Here is a 22,815-nt window from a genome sequence, read left to right as displayed (position 1 = left end):
GTTCTGGCTTGATGTTATGTCAAGCTTTTCCCTCTGTGATTACGTCAAGGCTGGCTGCGAACAGCATCATGTATTTCAATTCCGATGTATTTAGTGCTTTTTTCACTTCCATAAAACTGCAGCACTGCATCTGCACTTGCAGCTTAAAGTCTGGAAAGAAACGTATCATAGCGTTTTCAAATGACAGATCACCCTTCATGTGAGCTGCCTGCAGGATGGCATCATGATCTCTATGAATAAATACTCTCATTATAATGGTCTTCATTGGGGACCCAGCCTTTGGAGGGGGAACGGTGCCCAATGAACCCACCCTATTGGGAAAAAAGTGGGAGAGTCTCTTCAGCCAGAGTAGCTTTGATATAATGTCTTAAAAAAAACTCCACACTGGTCTAGCCATCCTCCATCCAGACTGAAGGCGAAGAGTGCTGGACATACTACTTTCTGCAGTTTGGATCATCAGCTTAGTTTGTGTTTGTGGGCTAGTTCATTAATCAGCTTAGACCTGTTCTGTGTGCACAGGTCTTGAAAACATTTGTCCTATTATTAAATGCCGGAGCAGTAGCAGCATGCTGCACAGAGTGAAAGGCAAAGAATGGACTGTGTGACTAGCCCTGGCCCGACATCAGGAGAAATGTGCATAGCAGCCCCAAGCACACCAAGGAGCAGGAGCAGGCAGTTGGTGCCGGCTTGTGCAGCTGCAGAGGCTGCATCTGTGTTCTCTCCCCTCCGTGCTGTCCTGCAACATCTGCATAAGCCACAGACCAAAAGCCACAAGCACCGGTGTGCTTGAGCCTCCTGCTACTTGACTCCTACCTAGGGGGTAGCGTGCAGGTAGGCTGAACTGGTGCTGTAGTTAGAGCGGATCGGAAAAAGAAAAAAGCAGCAAAATAAGGACCGTCAACTCAATAGCAGACCGTAGCCCTAAGGAGTTTCAAGAAGCAGTCAAGTTGAGCAACACGCTGGCGTGCTTGTGCTGACTTCAACGCCAACCCATGTTTTAGGGGTGCATAAGGGAAGGCGGCACCGGCCTTAATAGCTCTTAACTGCTGCCGCTGCAGTCACAGCTAATTCCTGCAGAGTACCAGTATTCCACTCAACGCTCCAGACCTTGCCACTGCAGCCGTCTGCTGCTGTAGGAGTAGTTACTGTAGCCAGAGGAAAGAGGACCCCAAACGCCAAACTAAATTCCATCACCAGCATCACTGCCTGGATCAGCATCAGCACATCACAGGAGTGCGAAGGCAAGGTAGGAGGGGGGAAAAGGAGGGGTTGTGGCAGATGTCAGAAGGCTTCAGGTAGCCTCCAGTTAGTGACAGCTGGTCTCCCTGTGGAAGCAGCCCAGCTAGATCTGGGTGCGGCCTTCAAGTGTACTCCAGCTGCCCTCCCCCTTCCATTTCCCTTTTCCCCTCTCCTTCCACAGTTTAGTAATAGGAGCCTAGTAACAGGAGTAAATTAACATTGATACAAAAAGAGGTTCCATGGACGTATTGCTACACAGTAACTAGAACAGAGTTGCCTTGTGTATGCAAGTAGAGGGCTGAGAAGGTGAGATGGAACCACTGTATGAGAGACCCAGAATTCCAGAATCCAGAAATGAAATTGGAGATCGGAGTTTGACTCAGTGGGCGCGATGCAGCATTTGTGGCTTGTTGAGTGTAGTGCTGGGGTTGGTGTGGAGGCTGCCCGGCCAGGTTAAGGTATGGCTGAGAAAGCTCCCCCATCACAAGTCAGGAGTGCTCTTGGGAAAGCAGATGAGGCTCAGAGCCACGTGTCCCTTTTTGCAGGTGCCAAAGCAACCAGCATTAGGTTGGTGCGGCTTGCTCCTGCATTGGGCCCACTACCACCCCCCCACCTTTGCCTTCCATGCCCCAGAGAGGATATAATTAAGTATAGACTGCTCAGTGAGAGCCATAGTGAGAACATAGCTAACAGTTTTTATATCAGTCTAATTTCTCCCAGCTCTTAGCTAACAGAGTAATAATCGTTGGACAAATCTGGTCTCTACAGGCCTCAACCAGGTGTAAATTTTACGAAACTGTGCCCGTTTGGTTATCAGGCCAGAGGCTAAGGGTTGGCAAGGTTTGAGGTATGACCGATAAGAAGCTGCGCCCGTGCAACTTGGTCTTTAAAAGAACCTGTAAAAAGGCCAAAGCCACTCCCTGAGAAATAAGTCATTGCAGATAAATACCCTAAAAAGGTTTTAATGCTATTTCCACTTTTTTTTCTAAAAGAGAGGCAGGCTTAAATAAAGTGGACATAGAGAATAAGTTTGAATTGCTCATTGAAAAATCTGAGGTGAAAGTTGAAATGTTCTCTGTGACAAAAACAAAATCACTGATGCACTTGAGGATTGGGCAATCCAGCCAAGTATTATAATCAGGGAGGAAGGACATCGGATGGAAGATTTTACCCTTTCTCTAAGATTGACAATGATATTCATTTTGCCACTAATGAGCTTCAGACATCTAATGTATCCACTGATATACTACCTTCCTCAAATCAAGGGGAAAACATTATGGATACACCTATTGGTCCCTCCATCAAGATGCAGCTTTTTAGCAGTGCACTCAGTGCAAATTCCATAATAAATTAAGTCAAAGACATCAGTCACTCCAGAATTGTCTTTGAGTCTACATTCAGTAGGTAATCAACTGGGGAACAAGGATCTGTTGTCCGTTTCTCTGGATTGTCTAGAAAGAGTCTTGAACTCAATATTGTCTCTGATGCAGAAATCTGTAACCAATTCTGATCACTTTTTGATTGTCTTCTGTCCCTAAATATTTTTAGAATTTTGGACCAAAGAGCTCAAGCTGAAAAAGCTACTTCTCCTCTTACCAAATCTTTTAATAAATCTGGATCTTCTAGAAGGGTATGCCTGTCCCAACATCATATTTGGGGCTCCAACTCAAATAAGTATTGTCAAGTGAATGCTGCCTCAAATTATAGTTGCAATGTCTTAAACTAATTTCTAGAATGCAGCCAGCTTTTTCAACTCGGAAAAATAAACTGGCATTCTTGAAAGAACTGAAAGCTGATATAGTGTGTATTCAAGAATCTTGGATTGTAAAGAATTGGTTAGTAGAAGAATATATTGTGTTAAGCCATCTTCATTGCTGGTTAAGAGAGGACATGCAAAAGGAGGATTTGCCGTATTGCCCAGTACTAATTTTAGATGCTTATGTAAATATAGTTTGCATGTCTCTAATTTAATCCAGTTGGTAAAGACAGGATTTAATGAGATTCATAAAAGTTTAGGTTCACTATTAATTGTAAATGCTTACATCCCTCCAGACTCCACTCATGCTTACCTATTGAAGGACTTGTTTGCTTTTATTTCCATTCCTATGATAAGAGAGGATTGTATACATTTAGTACTGGTTCGAGATTTGAATGGCAAAGTTTCTACTCACAGTTTAAGGTTGTTTGTAAATGCCTCAAAAGAGGAGGTTTTAAAAAAGTACACCAGCTATGTTTTCTAATAATAGTTAGGTAGATGAAAGAGGTTTGCTCTCTTTAGAAGACTTGAGAAATACAGAATTACTAATTGCTAATGGGAGAATGGGAAATGGCATCAAGGTGAAGGTTACACATAAATCCATTAGTGGTGGGTCTATCATTGATTATTTAATTGTTTCAGCTGTCACTTTTAATAGGTTGTCACATATGGAAGTGCAAGAAAATACCTATAGTGATCAGATGCAGATCTGCTGTGAAATTGATGTGACCCTAAAGAAAGTAGGTCCTTGGAATTTTAAAGATATTTCAATTAGTTTTAAAAAATCAAACAGCAGAATATACTGGAATACCAAAGCACCTTTAAAATTAAAAGAGACACTGACAATATAGTAGGAGATCAGCAGCAGACGATCAGCAGTTTTATCATCCAGACACATTGGTATCACATGGACTCTGTATAAATACTCTGGTTTCTGACTGCAAAACTGATCATCTACCTACCCAGCGGAGACCATAACCGGATCCGGTTATACATTTAAAATGGGGAAAAAAACAAATTAGTGAGGGCTCAATTTTAGAATTTCTCTTTAGAATAAAGTAAATCAATCAATCCTCTAAAGAGGAAAAGATCAATGAAAAAACATATCCTAAGGAAAATAGGAAGATTATAACTGAGTCCAGTTAAAAGAGGTGGCATCAGGAAATAGTGCTAAAAAGTATTGGGAAATAATTTAGGATCGTTGCGGTTCTAGGGTAAAATCTCTCCCAGTTCCCATAGAACAAGCAGATTGGAGAATGTATCTTGAGGAACTCACTTTTAACAACCCTGATTCCGTTTGGTCATCTCCTCTTATAACCATAACATCTACATTGTCCCAGTTATGCTATGCTCCTTTGAGGTGTGAGATTGTGGGACCCATTAAGAGAATGAGAGTGTCTGGAGCAATAGGCCCTGGTGAAATTTCTATGTCACTAATTAAAAAAGAGCCTCTGTTGCGGGATTCATATCTTACTTCTCTTTTTGCTTATTGCTACCAGCAGTGGATGACTCCCCCCTTCTGGTCTGAAGTATTTTAAATCCAATTTTTATAAGGAGTCTTACACATCTTCCTGGTCAAATAGCTTTATTAGATGCTGTAGGGAAAGTTTTGCTGGAAGTATATTGGATCACCTCACTGGTTGGGTGATGGAGGAGAAACTTCTTCCGATTGACCAAGCAGGATTTAGGGAAAAACACTGCACTTTGGATAACATCTGTATGCTAAAACTGATTGAGGAAAAATACACTTTAGTTCAAGGGACAAATGTCTATGTGGCATTCACAGTTTTTTTAATAGCTTTGGATGAGGTAGATCGGCCAAAACTCTGGTAAATAATACAAAAAATGGATATGCCTGCCCCCCTTCTAAGACTTATTATTGTTTTACACTCCTTTACTTGGTGCCAGGTGTTATTAGCAGGAGATCAAGGATTATCCTCTGTGATAACAATAAAAAATGGGTTGAAGCAAGGATGTTTGTTGGCCCCTTTACTTTTCTGTCTGTATGTTGCAGATTTACCTAACTGCCTTGTTCCAAACAATTCTTATCTTTACTTAAGGAAAATGGTCACTGGCAGCATAAAGGATAAAGCCCACATCGAACATTGGTCCTGTAAAGCCGTCCTAACTGCAAACAGGTTAAGCGCATTTTATAACGTAATGCGCCAAAGCCATATTTTGGAAGTACTTTCTGTTTTTAAAGTGAAAGTCCCTCTGACATTAAACGCTATTGAATATATGCAGGTAGAAAAAGTAGGCTTCTTTGAAAAGATAGAAGGCCAGATCTTGCGTAAAGAATATAATTTTAATACATCTGTTTCGAACTGTGCTATGAGGTTAGAATTTGGCCTGATAAGCTCATATATTCAAGGATTAGCTAGAGTGAGTTAATGGGGCTATCAGTTGCAGTTAAGGGCTTTGAACCAGGACATTTTTAGTTTAGAAGCAGACAAATATTCCTTCTCCCTTGTTTTTACTCTTAACGTTGAACTATTTTGATGCACAGGAAGAATCTGTGACTTCCCTTTCTCTTTTAGAATTTAAAAACTTTTAAGGAGTTCTAGTTGTACTGCTAGTTTACCTAGAGACCTTAAGTGCTGCAGGAAGAAGAAAAGGTTGAAGGTAATAGGCTCATCTTGCAATCCAAGAGTAGCCAAGAAGTATCTAGTTTGAAATCTGGATTATGGGATCTGCCACTTTTATTCCGTATGAATTTACTTCTTTTAAATGATTTAACCATTAAATTGGTCATCTTCTGCGAAAATAGGGAAAGATTATAACATGTGTAATTTGGGGACCCAGAACCTCAACCATGTCTTGTTTGTCTATAAAGCCCTGTTACCACATTGTTACCAGCTTCAACGACCAATGTTTTTGCTGAATAATGTTAAAACCGTAGCAACAGCATGTGAGTTTCTTTTTAATCCAAAGAATGAAATAATATGCAGAAAAATATTTAACTTTTTTAAGTAGTTTTTGAATTTATTGTAATTCCTTTAGAGTATGGCTGTATAAGCAGAAGGAATTAATGGAACTGTTTTCTTGTGGAGTAATTTATATATATTGATTGCTCTTATGCAAGGGGAGTTCCTTGTGGGATTCATGTGAGATTAAAACTGAATACAGGTTCATTATCTTGGCCCCCAATAACTGTTAGTAGAAGGAGTGTCAATTTTGGGTCTAAATGCAGGCTTCTGTTATGACTGTCATTGTTTTTATTTTCTTTGGTGTAATTGGCACATAATCTTTGCTGCTATGGGAGAGTGGATCATTTGCCCAACTTTGTCACTTTTTGTGAATTGATCTTATTCACAGAAGTTTTAATTAGAATGAAATTATGTATGGTTTTTACTCCATTTAACTGACTGCGGGTAAAGGATTTAAATATGTATTTATTTAAAAGTATTATTATGATACAATTGTGACTCACTTTTAGTGTCATTTGTCTCATCTTTCTGTGGACACCATTTGAAATGCAAATCTTAATAAAGAATTTATTTAAATTGAAAACACTCCACACTGGGCCCCTCTGCCCTTTCAGGGACGCCAGCAACCCAATTATTGCCCTCCTGGTCCTCAAGCTTAGCCACCATGAGCACAGCTTCGTTCACCAGGAGCTGCACCGTCTTTTCGAGGGGCTTAGTGCCTGCCCTCTTGGAGGTATTTTTGGTGTCAGTCACTGTCACCTTCTCTGTTATTTTCTAATAGTCTGTCCTGAGGAAAGCAACATCTATTGTGATTGCATTCAACTTGGGCTTGATTGTTCCTTATAAGCCTCGTATTGTAGCCATTATGTTGCCCAGGGAGGATTCCTGACCAGACAGCTCCACTCTCTCCGCTGTATGTACTCTGTGGTCCCCCCAGCTCCATCCAAAGGCACAGGAATCACAAGCGTGACAGCATACTTGTCCATTTTATTAATCAGCGTTGGGCATGAGCCATGATTTCCCATCATGACTTTCCTCATGCCTCACAACCTCTGTCAGCCTCAATGTCCCACCATAACATCCTTTGAACCCTCCAAAGAAGGAGCACCCACAGTTGAGGTATTTGTTGTGCTAACACAGCTAATCACTGCGACAGTTCCTCAACTGGCCAGGGTGTAGGTGCTGAATCAGGGGGGAGAAAGTAAGAGTGATCAGGCAGAGAAGTAAGTCCACATGAATAAAGTAGTGAGATGCACACCGGCGTACTCCAAAACTTGAAATCGTGTACTCTTTTAAATTATTTTGGCGTGCAAACATGATTCGCGCTCCGCCCAGTTGCGCGACACAACATAACAGAACACTTTAACACCTTCTTCGGTGCTACTTCAAGATGCACAGCCATGTACTGAAATGAATCCAATCAATCAAATATTCTTATTCTTTGCTTAAACGCTTTATCCTTAATTTACTCCTTATTCTTTTTTTCATTTTTCCATTCAATCCATTTTATTCATTCCAAAGGAACATAGGAGGCGTTCTGATGTCCAAATGCCACTTTATTAAAAACACCCAATGCATTTCGGAAATAGGATCCCTTCATCAGGGGTATCTAAAATGCAAAATTACATATATAAATAACTGATACCAACTTGTTTCCTAATTAATACAACGAGACAAAATTGTACATCAAAACATTGTTTTCATTGCAATATAGACATGCCCATTTACGCACCCCATTGCGTGTATATGTCTAACACCCTCGTGGCTATGAGTGGTACCCCTGTGGCAACAATGAAATGTCAGCAGTATTTCATTCCTCAACCTTCCGCAATTATCCCTTAACTTAAACTAACATTACACTAAAACGTGTGAGCCAACGCTTACCGTGACACTTGAATGATGATTTTATGTTTAAAAAGCAGCAAACTCATTCAAACAGCCAAGCTCCTCTGCATGCTTCCAAGACGCGCCACTGCGCCGATATTCTTCATTATTCAACCGAGTCAGATGCTGGCCACTCGTGCGATTTAAATCTCACCTCCCTAATTACGCGCAGGTGCATGATCATTTGTTCGCCACACTGCAAGTCCACCAGACACTAATGACGGACTAGCGTTACCCAGCGCCTCAAACCATCACTCATGATGCAAAGATTGCACTACATTTCCCATCACCACCCAGGTTCTCTATCTCGCTATTCCAGCCTATATTTCAAACCAACAAGGTCTTTTATTATCGTAACGTCTGTTGTCTAATCAATTTAAAAAGACGTGTCATAATGCAATACAATTTCTTAAACAGTTAATACTTCGTTGATAACTCTGTGGATATTTCGTTGTTTTCTGGTAGCAGTTCATCGTGGCCAAAAACACACTCCTGCGTTCAAAGTCTAATTTTCCCATGCCAAAGATACTTTTGTCATTGTCCTTCTCCTCATACAAATTAACTCAGGGTGCAAACTCACAAGCGGACGGTGTCAGTAAACATGAATAAAGTAGTGAGATGCACACCGGCGTACTCCAAAACTTGAAATCGTGTACTCTTTTAAATTATTTTGGCGTGCAAACATGATTCGCGCTCCGCCCAGTTGCGCGACACAACATAACAGAACACTTTAACACCTTCTTCGGTGCTACTTCAAGATGCACAGCCATGTACTGAAATGAATCCAATCAATCAAATATTCTTATTCTTTGCTTAAACGCTTTATCCTTAATTTACTCCTTATTCTTTTTTTCATTTTTCCATTCAATCCATTTTATTCATTCCAAAGGAACATAGGAGGCGTTCTGATGTCCAAATGCCACTTTATTAAAAACACCCAATGCATTTCGGGAATAGGATCCCTTCGTCAGGGGTATCTAAAATGCAAAATTACATATATAAATAACTGATACCAACTTGTTTCCTAATTAATACAACGAGACAAAATTGTACATCAAAACATTGTTATCATTGCAATATAGACATGCCCATTTACGCACCCCATTGCGTGTATATGTCTAACACCCTCGTGGCTATGAGTGGTACCCCTGTGGCAACAATGAAATGTCAGCAGTATTTCATTCCTCAACCTTCCGCAATTATCCCTTAACTTAAACTAACATTACACTAAAACGCGTGAGCCAACGCTTACCGTGACACTTGAATGATGATTTTATGTTTAAAAAGCAGCAAACTCATTCAAACAGCCAAGCTCCTCTGCATGCTTCCAAGACGCGCCACTGCACCGATATTCTTCATTATTCAACCGAGTCAGATGCTGGCCACTCGTGCGATTTAAATCTCACCTCCCTAATTACGCGCAGGTGCATGATCATTTGTTCGCCACACTGCAAGTCCACCAGACACTAATGACGGACTAGCGTTACCCAGCGCCTCAAACCATCACTCATGATGCAAATTTTGCACTACATTTCCCATCACCACCCAGGTTCTCTATCTCGCTATTCCAGCCTATATTTCAAACCAACAAGGTCTTTTATTATCGTAACGTCTGTTGTCTAATCAATTTAAAAAGACATGTCATAATGCAATACAATTTCTTAAACAGTTAATACTTCGTTGATAACTCTGTGGATATTTCGTTGTTTTCTGGTAGCAGTTCATCGTGGCCAAAAACACACTCCTGCGTTCAAAGTCTAATTTTCCCATGCCAAAGATACTTTCGTCATTGTCCTTCTCCTCATACAAATTAACTCAGGGTGGAAACTCACAAGCGGACGGTGTCAGTAAACATGAATAAAGTAGTGAGATGCACACCGGCGTACTCCAAAACTTGAAATCGTGTACTCTTTTAAATTATTTTGGCGTGCAAACATGATTCGCGCTCCGCCCAGTTGCGCAACACAACATAACAGAACACTTTAACACCTTCTTCGGTGCTACTTCAAGATGCACAGCCATGTACTGAAATGAATCCAATCAATCAAATATTCTTATTCTTTGCTTAAACGCTTTATCCTTAATTTACTCCTTATTCTTTTTTTCATTTTTCCATTCAATCCATTTTATCCATTCCAAAGGAACATAGGAGGCGTTCTGATGTCCAAATGCCACTTTATTAAAAACACCCAATGCATTTCGGGAATAGGATCCCTTCTTCAGGGGTATCTAAAATGCAAAATTACATATATAAATAACTGATACCAACTTGTTTCCTAATTAATACAACGAGTCAAAATTGTACATCAAAACATTGTTATCATTGCAATATAGACATGCCCATTTACGCACCCCATTGCGTGTATATGTCTAACACCCTCGTGGCTATGAGTGGTACCCCTGTGGCAACAATGAAATGTCAGCAGTATTTCATTCCTCAACCTTCCGCAATTATCCCTTAACTTAAACTAACATTACACCAAAACGCGTGAGCCAACGCTTACCGTGACACTTGAATGATGATTTTATGTTTAAAAAGCAGCAAACTCATTCAAACAGCCAAGCTCCTCTGCATGCTTCCAAGACGCGCCACTGCGCCGATATTCTTCATTATTCAACCGAGTCAGATGCTGGCCACTCGTGCGATTTAAATCTCACCTCCCTAATTACGCGCAGGTGCATGATCATTTGTTCGCCACACTGCAAGTCCACCAGACACTAATGACGGACTAGCGTTACCCAGCGCCTCAAACCATCACTCATGATGCAAAGATTGCACTACATTTCCCATCACCACCCAGGTTCTCTATCTCGCTATTCCAGCCTATATTTCAAACCAACAAGGTCTTTTATTATCGTAACGTCTGTTGTCTAATCAATTTAAAAAGACATGTCATAATGCAATACAATTTCTTAAACAGTTAATACTTGGTTGATAACTCTGTGGATATTTCGTTGTTTTCTGGTAGCAGTTCATCGTGGCCAAAAACACACTCCTGCGTTCAAAGTCTAATTTTCCCATGCCAAAGATACTTTTGTCATTGTCCTTCTCCTCATACAAATTAACTCAGGGTGCAAACTCACAAGCGGACGGTGTCAGTAAACATGAATAAAGTAGTGAGATGCACACCGGCGTACTCCAAAACTTGAAATCGTGTACTCTTTTAAATTATTTTGGCGTGCAAACATGATTCGCGCTCCGCCCAGTTGCGCGACACAACATAACAGAACACTTTAACACCTTCTTCGGTGCTACTTCAAGATGCACAGCCATGTACTGAAATGAATCCAATCAATCAAATATTCTTATTCTTTGCTTAAACGCTTTATCCTTAATTTACTCCTTATTCTTTTTTTCATTTTTCCATTCAATCCATTTTATTCATTCCAAAGGAACATAGGAGGCGTTCTGATGTCCAAATGCCACTTTATTAAAAACACCCAATGCATTTCGGGAATAGGATCCCTTCGTCAGGGGTATCTAAAATGCAAAATTACATATATAAATAACTGATACCAACTTGTTTCCTAATTAATACAACGAGACAAAATTGTACATCAAAACATTGTTATCATTGCAATATAGACATGCCCATTTACGCACCCCATTGCGTGTATATGTCTAACACCCTCGTGGCTATGAGTGGTACCCCTGTGGCAACAATGAAATGTCAGCAGTATTTCATTCCTCAACCTTCCGCAATTATCCCTTAACTTAAACTAACATTACACTAAAACGCGTGAGCCAACGCTTACCGTGACACTTGAATGATGATTTTATGTTTAAAAAGCAGCAAACTCATTCAAACAGCCAAGCTCCTCTGCATGCTTCCAAGACGCGCCACTGCACCGATATTCTTCATTATTCAACCGAGTCAGATGCTGGCCACTCGTGCGATTTAAATCTCACCTCCCTAATTACGCGCAGGTGCATGATCATTTGTTCGCCACACTGCAAGTCCACCAGACACTAATGACGGACTAGCGTTACCCAGCGCCTCAAACCATCACTCATGATGCAAAGATTGCACTACATTTCCCATCACCACCCAGGTTCTCTATCTCGCTATTCCAGCCTATATTTCAAACCAACAAGGTCTTTTATTATCGTAACGTCTGTTGTCTAATCAATTTAAAAAGACATGTCATAATGCAATACAATTTCTTAAACAGTTAATACTTCGTTGATAACTCTGTGGATATTTCGTTGTTTTCTGGTAGCAGTTCATCGTGGCCAAAAACACACTCCTGCGTTCAAAGTCTAATTTTCCCATGCCAAAGATACTTTCGTCATTGTCCTTCTCCTCATACAAATTAACTCAGGGTGCAAACTCACAAGCGGACGGTGTCAGTAAACATGAATAAAGTAGTGAGATGCACACCGGCGTACTCCAAAACTTGAAATCGTGTACTCTTTTAAATTATTTTGGCGTGCAAACATGATTCGCGCTCCGCCCAGTTGCGCAACACAACATAACAGAACACTTTAACACCTTCTTCGGTGCTACTTCAAGATGCACAGCCATGTACTGAAATGAATCCAATCAATCAAATATTCTTATTCTTTGCTTAAACGCTTTATCCTTAATTTACTCCTTATTCTTTTTTTCATTTTTCCATTCAATCCATTTTATTCATTCCAAAGGAACATAGGAGGCGTTCTGATGTCCAAATGCCACTTTAATAAAAACACCCAATGCATTTCGGGAATAGGATCCCTTCGTAAGGGGTATCTATAATGCAAAATTACATATATAAATAACTGATACCAACTTGTTTCCTAATTAATACAACGAGTCAAAATTGTACATCAAAACATTGTTATCATTGCAATATAGACATGCCCATTTACGCACCCCATTGCGTGTATATGTCTAACACCCTCGTGGCTATGAGTGGTACCCCTGTGGCAACAATGAAATGTCAGCAGTATTTCATTCCTCAACCTTCCGCAATTATCCCTTAACTTAAACTAACATTACACTAAAACGCGTGAGCCAACGCTTACCGTGACACTTGAATGATGATTTTATGTTTAAAAAGCAGCAAACTCATTCAAACAGCCAAGCTCCTCTGCATGCTTCCAAGACGCGCCACTGCGCCAATATTCTTCATTATTCAACCGAGTCAGATGCTGGCAACTCGTGCAATTTAAATCTCACCTCCCTAATTACGCGCAGGTGCATGATCATTTGTTCGCCACACTGCAAGTCCACCAGACACTAATGACGGACTAGCGTTACCCAGCGCCTCAAACCATCACTCATGATGCAAAGATTGCACTACATTTCCCATCACCACCCAGGTTCTCTATCTCGCTATTCCAGCCTATATTTCAAACCAACAAGGTCTTTTATTATCGTAACGTCTGTTGTCTAATCAATTTAAAAAGACATGTCATAATGCAATACAATTTCTTAAACAGTTATTACTTCGTTGATAACTCTGTGGATATTTCGTTGTTTTCTGGTAGCAGTTCATCGTGGCCAAAAACACACTCCTGCGTTCAAAGTCTAATTTTCCCATGCCAAAGATACTTTTGTCATTGTCCTTCTCCTCATACAAATTAACTCAGGGTGCAAACTCACAAGCGGACGGTGTCAGTAAACATGAATAAAGTAGTGAGATGCACACCGGCGTACTCCAAAACTTGAAATCGTGTACTCTTTTAAATTATTTTGGCGTGCAAACATGATTCGCGCTCCGCCCAGTTGCGCGACACAACATAACAGAACACTTTAACACCTTCTTCGGTGCTACTTCAAGATGCACAGCCATGTACTGAAATGAATCCAATCAATCAAATATTCTTATTCTTTGCTTAAACGCTTTATCCTTAATTTACTCCTTATTCTTTTTTTCATTTTTCCATTCAATCCATTTTATTCATTCCAAAGGAACATAGGAGGCGTTCTGATGTCCAAATGCCACTTTATTAAAAACACCCAATGCATTTCGGGAATAGGATCCCTTCGTCAGGGGTATCTAAAATGCAAAATTACATATATAAATAACTGATACCAACTTGTTTCCTAATTAATACAATGAGACAAAATTGTACATCAAAACATTGTTATCATTGCAATATAGACATGCCCATTTACGCACCCCATTGCGTGTATATGTCTAACACCCTCGTGGCTATGAGTGGTACCCCTGTGGCAACAATGAAATGTCAGCAGTATTTCATTCCTCAACCTTCCGCAATTATCCCTTAACTTAAACTAACATTACACTAAAACGCGTGAGCCAACGCTTACCGTGACACTTGAATGATGATTTTATGTTTAAAAAGCAGCAAACTCATTCAAACAGCCAAGCTCCTCTGCATGCTTCCAAGACGCGCCACTGCACCGATATTCTTCATTATTCAACCGAGTCAGATGCTGGCCACTCGTGCGATTTAAATCTCACCTCCCTAATTACGCGCAGGTGCATGATCATTTGTTCGCCACACTGCAAGTCCACCAGACACTAATGACGGACTAGCGTTACCCAGCGCCTCAAACCATCACTCATGATGCAAAGATTGCACTACATTTCCCATCACCACCCAGGTTCTCTATCTCGCTATTCCAGCCTATATTTCAAACCAACAAGGTCTTTTATTATCGTAACGTCTGTTGTCTAATCAATTTAAAAAGACATGTCATAATGCAATACAATTTCTTAAACAGTTAATACTTCGTTGATAACTCTGTGGATATTTCGTTGTTTTCTGGTAGCAGTTCATCGTGGCCAAAAACCCACTCCTGCGTTCAAAGTCTAATTTTCCCATGCCAAAGATACTTTCGTCATTGTCCTTCTCCTCATACAAATTAACTCAGGGTGCAAACTCACAAGCGGACGGTGTCAGTAAACATGAATAAAGTAGTGAGATGCACACCGGCGTACTCCAAAACTTGAAATCGTGTACTCTTTTAAATTATTTTGGCGTGCAAACATGATTCGCGCTCCGCCCAGTTGCGCAACACAACATAACAGAACACTTTAACACCTTCTTCGGTGCTACTTCAAGATGCACAGCCATGTACTGAAATTAATCCAATCAATCAAATATTCTTATTCTTTGCTTAAACGCTTTATCCTTAATTTACTCCTTATTCTTTTTTTCATTTTTCCATTCAATCCATTTTATTCATTCCAAAGGAACATAGGAGGCGTTCTGATGTCCAAATGCCACTTTATTAAAAACACCCAATGCATTTCGGGAATAGGATCCCTTCGTCAGGGGTATCTAAAATGCAAAATTACATATATAAATAACTGATACCAACTTGTTTCCTAATTAATACAATGAGACAAAATTGTACATCAAAACATTGTTATCATTGCAATATAGACATGCCCATTTACGCACCCCATTGCGTGTATATGTCTAACACCCTCGTGGCTATGAGTGGTACCCCTGTGGCAACAATGAAATGTCAGCAGTATTTCATTCCTCAACCTTCCGCAATTATCCCTTAACTTAAACTAACATTACACTAAAACGCGTGAGCCAACGCTTACCGTGACACTTGAATGATGATTTTATGTTTAAAAAGCAGCAAACTCATTCAAACAGCCAAGCTCCTCTGCATGCTTCCAAGACGCGCCACTGCGCCGATATTCTTCATTATTCAACCGAGTCAGATGCTGGCCACTCGTGCGATTTAAATCTCACCTCCCTAATTACGCGCAGGTGCATGATCATTTGTTCGCCACACTGCAAGTCCACCAGACACTAATGACGGACTAGCGTTACCCAGCGCCTCAAACCATCACTCATGATGCAAAGATTGCACTACATTTCCCATCACCACCCAGGTTCTCTATCTCGCTATTCCAGCCTATATTTCAAACCAACAAGGTCTTTTATTATCGTAACGTCTGTTGTCTAATCAATTTAAAAAGACATGTCATAATGCAATGCAATTTCTTAAACAGTTAATACTTCGTTGATAACTCTGTGGATATTTCGTTGTTTTCTGGTAGCAGTTCATCGTGGCCAAAAACACACTCCTGCGTTCAAAGTCTAATTTTCCCATGCCAAAGATACTTTTGTCATTGTCCTTCTCCTCATACAAATTAACTCAGGGTGCAAACTCACAAGCGGACGGTGTCAGTAAACATGAATAAAGTAGTGAGATGCACACCGGCGTACTCCAAAACTTGAAATCGTGTACTCTTTTAAATTATTTTGGCGTGCAAACATGATTCGCGCTCCGCCCAGTTACGCGACACAACATAACAGAACACTTTAACACCTTCTTCGGTGCTACTTCAAGATGCACAGCCATGTACTGAAATGAATCCAATCAATCAAGTAAGTCCCTCGGCCAAGCCGAGTTACCCTTGAGCGATTGGTCACTTAGCTGCCTTAAGTGTTGGTAGTTGTACCAAATCTGCAGGCCCCAGTCAGGGAGCTGTCCATCGCAGCCATCCACGCCCACGCAGCACAGCCACTCTCAGGTTTCAGGAGGCCCTTCGAGGTGGCCATTCAAGCCAGCAAGCTGCAAGGTCCACCAGGCCCTCCTCAAATTAAATGCCATGCTGCAGCCCCCTCTATGTCCAGCATTCAGGGTCCAGCTCAGTTGCTTTCAATCAATGGTTCACTCACCAGCCTTGGTTATTGAAGATTGTACCATGTCGGCAGGCCCCACTCTGAGAGCCATTCATCACAGCCATCAAGGCCCATGCGACACTGCAACCAACCTTTAGTGTACAGGAGGCAATGCATAGGGTGCATGCATGTCTAAAAACTGCAAGGCCACTCAAATTGAAGGCCCCACCATGGCCTCCTCTTTGTCCAGGGCTGCGCTCATGGATCTGAGAGCCACTGCCTTGTAGGCTTGCCATGCTCTACCCACAGCCACAGGTCCCAGCGGGTCCTTTCCTCTCATCCTGCCACTGATGCCTCTGCTACCTTCGCTCTCATAGCTGCCAAGGTTTTGGATTGCAATGTGTGACATTTTCATAATTTTTGTGAAATTATGAGTGACATTTCAACGACTATGGTGACACTTTCTCGCAAGCAAAGTCATGCAGTTTAAGACGAGGGAAACATAAATATCAGTAATAACACCCATTTGAACAACGTGACTGCCCCAGCAAAAGCACATTTTCATAGCATAGCAAGTCAGTGCAAGAGTAGGAGAACGTGACTTACACCATAGCTGCCACGTTTACAGGTTGTCCTCATATGCTATATACCTGTTTTGTCCAGTCCAGCCTAGCCACCTAGCCTGAAAAGGCCACAGACAAAAGAAATCACCCCACACACTGGCCTGCCGTCTCGAGATCAGACTGCACTGGTGGCAGAACACGAAAGAGATAGCTGCAACCTCATCTCTGGTGGCAAATCACCATGGTCTCAGCTATACCCTGCATGTGCTGACAAAAAGCACAAGACCAGTTTTGGCTTCACTGAAGTTCTGGGCCGGCCCACCTGTCCAGCGCCAAGTTATCTATCGATTCTCTCACTGTGGCCAGTCTGGACACCACTTCTTTCCCGCTCCAGGGCACAGGCATACCTGCTGTGCAGTTCTGAGGTCAGGAGGGGAAAGCTGCTGCTTTCGGTGCTTGAATATCTGCTGCAATTGGGTGGTGCACATGCACATGGCAGCTGTACACTCTCATATATCAACAACAAAAGAGTGAACAATGTTGGGAGCAAACTAGGAGTAACAGCGTGAGCAAAAACCCAAGTAGTGTTTAAAAGAACCCTCACTCACCAACCTAGTTGGTGACATGCTTCATCATCGGGTTCCACCAGAGAGGCCGAATGCCTCTCTGGTGTGCTGCAACGCCTGAACTACAGCGGAGCTGGTTTTGATAGAAAGGGAAGTGAAAATTTAAAAGGTGAATGGTTTTAACCAATAACCAATTTAATCCTGGTAAACCAAAAACCGAATAAAAACAAGTGAGTTGGACAGGAGCCGGCCAATTAGGTGGGACAAGGCTCATCCAAATGGGCGAAGGTCAACATGTTTCTGCTTAATCAGCCCATTCGGCTAAGCATTCGTCAGGACCATGGGGAACACCACGGCGGTATGCACACGCTAAGGTGCACCCTAACCAGTGGTGTATTTGAGCGGTAAGACTCACTGTTTTACCGCGAAAGCCATCCTGTAATTAAGGGGCTAGTAACGCCTGTAAGGGAAAAAAACAGACATAACACACATAAAGACATATACAGATAGACACATTGTGTCACTTGAATTGCTTATACTTTACGTGATTCAGGTGAACACAATTGGTAGGCCCATGCTGTGAAGCGGGAGTGGGTGTCAAAATAACGTTATGTGGTTATCAAGACTCCCACAATAAAGAGTGGTGCTCTGTGAGAGCTAGAGGACCTGTACTTTCATCATTGTGTTTCGTTGTGGTCCTACGCACTAATTGTGCCAGTGAAAAAGATCAATAAAACAATGTATTAACTGGCCGGCCAGCGATGTGCTGTCGGCGTAGGCTGTATTAGCCGTAGTGTATGCCTAAAAAATATATATATAGCGGACTCGTGCAAGTGAAGTACATGCTGAAACGAGCACACATAGTATTTGCCAGGCGCCGTTGCTCCAGTGCATGACTATCAATTAGGTATGTTAAAAACAACAACAACATGGAAAAAAGGGGGCTGAACTCTTACTCTGTAAACCAGTATTTGTTGCGTCATGGGTCCGAGAGGGGGGTAGTGAGCTATAGTATCTGTGGGAGTAGATAAACAGGAGAACCTTGTTTGTCTGGGTACTCGTAAATGAAACTCACTGGGACCAGAGGGACGCGGTGGTGAAGGGAAACTACTTACTTCCATGCTCGCACACTCCCGTAAGATACCTGGATCAGTCCTGCTCGGCCCGGATCTTGGTGAGTGTGAAGCGAGAGCCGGAAGAAATACGAATGCCAACCCATCACGTGATGCAAGGACGCGTGTCACGTGATAGCAACAGCGTCCGTCAACGCGTGACATCATCATCAGGGGCGTGTATTGTCGGACGTGCCCCCAGATCTAATCCCATTGGGATTGGTCATTTAAGATGGAATGAGGTGAGGGAGGACATGCCAGTTTATTTTCAGGGAACGGGGCAAAATCATTGCGAAACCCTCGTCCCGGTTATTTATGTTTAGAAATGGCCGGTGACTATTGACTATTTATAGATGCCACGCAGCTGTACACTCTCTCCTGCACCGGGGCAACCTAACAGAGGTCTGACCTGTGTCACCTGAGATTCGCTTTGGGCGGGTGGACTCCGGGAGCCAGTTTTAGCTCATTTATACTCTCTTTTTCGGGGAACAACCTTTACAACGCAACTTTTACAACGCACTGCCATTACAACGAAACTGTTACAACGCAAATGCATTGACAACGCATGCCATTACAACGCAAGTCTTTACATCGACTTGCACTAGATGGCGTGCTAACATTAAAAATAGTGTAGTTTACTATCCAAACACCTTCCCTACTGTTACGTGGACTGGAGTTAGAATAGTAAATTACACTTTTTTAATGTTAGCACGCCATCTAGTGCAAGTCGATGTAAAGACTTGCGTTGTAAAGACTTGCGTTGTCACTGCATTTGCGTTGTAAAAATTTTGTTGTAACAGCATGCGTTGTAAAAGCATGCGTTGTAACATCATACATCCCTCTTTTTCTCTCCTCACACTACACCCTGCTCATCTACAGGTTTTAGGATGCCTCTCCTTCTCACAAATAAAACATCCCTGAGCTCCTCCCTCTCAGTGAGGGTGTTGTAGCCTGCACTACGACCGGGTTCATAGTGCGAGGTGGTTAGCCAATGATGAAGCATGCCACCTATGAGGGGATGAGGGAAACTGTCCTGAAAAAGGGACATTCCAAACACTCTCTTTGACATATAGACCCAAGGGCCATTTTCTGTGTTTCTAGTTGTGTTAGAGACGAGTCGTCCCATGCTGGTCTCAAAACCTCCTCATGCCTTCCTTTTTGTGTATTGAGGAGTTCCTCCCCCAACATCACTGCTCCCCAATATTATTCCAATATGGCCTGGTGATGGGCTGATGATTCCCTTTCTGCCTCGGAGTCCTGGTCAGGACCAAAATGAAAGGGCACCGAGCACTGATGCAGGGCCTAGTCAGGTGTACTGTATCCAACTAAAAGAATAGAAACACAGGCAGTGAGCACTGTAACAGGTACAGCACAGTGATTATTGGCACTCAAAAATTCATATAATAGTATTACATCACCTGGTTGAGACTTCTGACAGTCTTGCTCTGGCAGAGCAATCTAAGGAGTACTGTCGGTCCAGCGTTATGAGAGACTGCAGGCACCAAATTACCTCTGGCAGCCGCGTTCGGTCCGTACTCAGGTAGTATGATCACCATAACAGGCTGCAGGCACTAACCTCAGTCTGTCCGGCAGCCTCTGTTGTGGAACTCACTCAAGAGGCAGCAGGTACGCACTAAGGGGCATATAATCAAGGGCTTTAACTCCGCTTTTCTGGCTTTAAAAGCCAGAAAAGCGGAGATAAAACCAACGCCCTATCAGCAAGAGGGTGCTAACATGCGTATTCGCATGTTAGCACCCTTTTACATTACGCCTACCTTTGTATCTCTAATGAGATGCAAAGTGGGCATTCCTGACATACACTACATGTCAGGAGCAATAACGCGTATTTGCGCTATCAGCAAGGATGCCCTTGCATTTTAGCAGACGTTAGTTTTTGGAGAAAACTGCTGTTTTCTCCAAAAACTAACGTCTGCTAAAATCCTGACTAAGCCACCCCTAACATTGGGGGTGGATTATGCTGATACGACCACAGGGTCGTATCAGCAAGGTTTTCGCCCTTTTGCAGGTAACATCGCTGGAAAACCAGCGATGTTCCCTGCAAAATGGCGATAACATCGCTATCTCTGGAATTTGTATCGCCCTGGAGCAACATGTTGATGATAATGCGCTACCAGGGCGATAAAAAGCAGAGCTAGCCAGCGATAAGAAAATTATCGCTAAGCACGGCCAGCGATAATTATCGCTGGCCGTTGCTGATATGGCCCGAAATACTGTCGGAGGTGCAAGCACCAGCGAGTTCACTCCAGACAGAATTTAACTTTAAGAAAACGTGATAACTGCCGCCCACTCCTGCCCTGCCGCTGGGCCGCCCTCTTCATAATTCACGTCTCACGTCTCGGCCGGCATTGCTCGGCAAATTAAACATGGGCACATTGTTGCATTGAGTCTTGCTGACTCTGTGTCATATGAATGCCAAATGATGCCAGCGAGCTCAGTGTATGAGAGCAGCGACATGGACTCATTGCTGCTCTGCTCAGTTATAGCGCTCTAACTTGACAGCATCAGCAGGTGCTACAAATGCCTGATTTTGCATTTTGGTGTGGTGATGGGGACCACCACACTAAAATGTGTTAGTTTAAAGCCTGATGTGTGGTACTTGGCAGGGCTGCGCTCGTCGTGCCGGTACTGGCAGGGCATGGCACCCCAGAGCCTCACCTCGCACACTGTCCGGGCCCCCCTCAGTCCTGCTGGGGCACTTGCCTCTAAGCCCCCACATCCTCACTGTCTGTCCGGATTGCAGGCAGCCACCGGAGTCGGCCGACGCTCACAAGCTCATGCGTCCCAGTAACTTCGGCTGTGCGCTCGCACTTTTGGGCAGATCCGTTGAGCACTGCTGCTCACTTCCAGCACAGACTAGCCGGGCTTCCATTTCAAATATGCCGCCCTGGCACCGGGGACATCACAGGATGGCTGTTGTGGCTGGATTTGTCCCTGGATGGGAGATGACTTTGTTTATGAAGATGAAGCTGACTTAGAGGGTGGCCACCTTCCTCGACATCAAGCCACGCACCCTTCTTCCTTGAATCTTGTTGCACTCTGTGCAGTATTGCCGACTGCATTTTCTGGGGGTTTTGTATGCCACATGCTTTTTCCTCCTGGTATTTGTCTTTCAAGAGCACTGTGGCTTCCACGGGAGATCACCCCCGCTTCAAACGCAGAACATTTCAGCCACAGAAGCCCTCTGCGCGACCAACACACAGTTTGACTCTTCCGCTGTTCGACTTTGTAATGACCCACATACAAGAACACAGTTCTGGTATCTTTGTGGTTATACTCTGGTTAGACTTAACTCTTATTCATGATAGTACCTTATACCATGAACTCAATGAGCATTCTCAGCAACCAGTGCCCTGAATTATCTTGAGTTCAGTGTATATTTCGAGGTTGAAGAAGCCAAAATGTGTCTATTGATTTATGTCTGTACACTTAACAGCCACTACAGCTAACTTCAAGCCAACAATACAACGGAAGTCCCCCACATGCATATCTTTCATGGTGTACTTGGAAAAGTGATATGGCTCCATATTTTTGGCCGATGACAACGTGGGTTAGTGATGCCTTATAGAGACCCAGTGGGATAGTATCAGGCGCGCAACACCCATTGGACTCAAAGGGCTTCAGCCCCCCCCCCCCCCCCCCCCGTCGTGTGTGGCAGCCCGGGATGAGACACTCTATTAATTTATGTCTGCACACTTAACAGCCACTACAGCTAACTTGAAGCCAACAATACAACAGAAGTCCCCCATATGCATATCTTTCATGGTGTACTTGGAAAAGTGATATGGCTCCATATTTTTGGCCGATGACAACGTGGGTTAGTGATGCCTTATAGAGACCCAGTGGGATAGTATCATAGTAAAAACTGGAGTTTTAGCTATAGCCTGGTAAGGGATATGAAGTAATTGAAAGTGTATTTTTTGAGTCTCAATTTCTGTCTGCATCCCCATTCTGTATGCCCTGCAAATGTTTGGCTGGCCGCCTGTCGCTCTGTGCTCTCTTCCTCCTCATTATAATGTGTTTTATGTGCATGCACAATAGGTGAAGCTGCGTGTGATTACGAATTTTGGCTATTTGCCTGCATAGCCGTAGTTCATGGAAAACATGGAAAGGTGATGGGTCAGGAGTTTTGTGCTAAGACAGGCACCTGCATTATGTTTGCATGTCCTTGTGCACAGGTTTATGCCATACAGTGGGCTCGTGGT

This window comes from Triturus cristatus, chromosome 2_2 (assembly GCF_964204655.1).
Source record: "Triturus cristatus chromosome 2_2, aTriCri1.1, whole genome shotgun sequence".
Taxonomy (NCBI): Eukaryota; Metazoa; Chordata; class Amphibia; order Caudata; family Salamandridae; genus Triturus; species Triturus cristatus.
Note: the sequence above shows the minus strand (reverse complement) of the source record.